This window comes from Ursus maritimus, unplaced genomic scaffold (genome assembly GCF_017311325.1).
Source record: "Ursus maritimus isolate PB19 unplaced genomic scaffold, ASM1731132v1 scaffold_9, whole genome shotgun sequence".
Lineage (NCBI taxonomy): Eukaryota > Metazoa > Chordata > Mammalia > Carnivora > Ursidae > Ursus > Ursus maritimus.
In genome coordinates this window covers 15,501,238-15,502,995 of record NW_024427107.1, presented here as the reverse complement: position 1 = coordinate 15,502,995, position 1,758 = coordinate 15,501,238, and the positions used below count along the sequence as shown (strand labels likewise).

General features: G+C 35.9%; 1 pseudogene; it reads right to left on the bottom strand.

Annotated features, from left to right (window-relative positions):
* Window positions 1-549: 549 nt before the first annotated feature.
* LOC103677473 lies at window positions 550-1,273 on the bottom strand (annotated as a pseudogene).
* Between the last annotated feature and the right edge of the window lie 485 nt (window positions 1,274-1,758).

Sequence of the window (1,758 nt, the reverse complement as noted above, 5' to 3'; positions counted from 1 at the left end):
GTCACTGTATAGTCTTTTTGTTAAAAATTGGCAACTATTCTTATCTTTGTTCTCCTCTATGCAATGTCTATGCTTTCTCCACTTGCTTTTAAAATTTTGTCTTTATTACTGGATTTTAATAATTTAATTATGATGCTTTTTCTTGTGGGTTTCTTGGTGTTATTTTGGAATTTGATGAGCTTATTGCATTTATATTTTTAATTTTCATCAAGTTTGGAAAATTTTCAGCAAATGTCTTGAAATATTTTTCTGCTTCCCTTTTATGTGTCTCTAATTACGTAGATTTTATTTTATTTTATTTTTTTAATTTGGAATTTTAGTTATATACATAAATAGCAATATGAGAACAAGGAGTTCTGAGGCATTATGTCTAGGTGAAAGTTTTCTGATTAGTCCACTTGTAGTACGGTATCACCCAAGGTAACAAAGAAGCCAATTATTGTTTTTCCTGAAGAAGAAAACCAGTTTACTGCATTCAGTACTGACTCTTCTCTACCATTTTTCTATAGAGTTCTATAGAAACCAGTATTTACTGGTTTACTGCACGGAGTGTCCGATGTTTACCTATAACAGATTAAAATGGGCGGGGCATGGGGCATTATACTTATTTCCAGGTGAATGCTTCATATTTCCTGGCTTTTGAAAGTTGTCCTTCCACAAATCTTCTAGACTGTATATCCTTGTAAACTCCAGACATATAATGTCTCCCCACTGACCTGGACAAATATGATGGCTTGTGGATAATAAAGAGAGGCAGCTAATCCATGACCCCAGGTGGATACACCAGCTTTTTTTTGAACCTCTAGCCCAAAGAAGTCCAACAATGCCCTCAAAACCAACAATACCAGCTCTTGGAAAAAACCCAAGAGGTGCATTTTGGAGATATTCTTAGCTGTCTAACCCCCACTGAACCAAGTTCTGCACCTGAGGCTTAGTTTGTGGGTGTATTTCCTGACACCAACTTGTATATGGCTCACAATAATGTTGGAGATGTGAGATGCTTTCTTCAAGTTGGGTCCTTGGCTCCTCCACATATTTAGATTGACCCTTGGGAACAGAGTACAATGGAAGCTCATTAACCTTCCTGAAAGTTTTGTGAGATGAGTCATTTTTAGGTGATGCATAGACTTGGAAGGTGAGCAGACTCAAGCTGGCTGGCCCCACAGACCTCTGAATTACCTCGAACATGTTGCTGGCCGAGCTGGCTCCAGCCTAATTACGTGAATTTTAGACCATTCGATATTGTCATAGGGATCACTGAGACTATTATTTTTATTCTCTGGGAATTTTTCTTAACATCTTATTGCTATGTGCTTTGGATTTGATAATTTCTAATGTTATGTTTTCAAATGTAATGATCTTTTTTTTCTGCAGTGTCTAATCTACCCGTCTACTGAATTTTTATTTCAGATAGCATTCTTCAGTTTTTAAAGTTCAATAATAGTTTCTATTACTCTCCTGATACTCCTGTATTTCTTTAATAAGATCTTAAGGATATCTATAATAGCTATTTTAAAGTTCTTGGTTACTAAGTCCATCATCTATGATAGTTATGGGCCTGCTTCTATTGACTGATTTTACTTCTGGCTATGGCTTAGAGTTTGCTGCTTCTTCATTTGTCCTAAGTGTCTGGATTTTGTTGTTTTTCTTTAACAATTTTCTTGTTTTGGCAGGTAGTTAATTTACTTGCAGTGCAACTTAATCCTTTGTGGAGCTAAAGAAACCTTTATTCTAGGACTATTTCTGAGGCATGCCCCT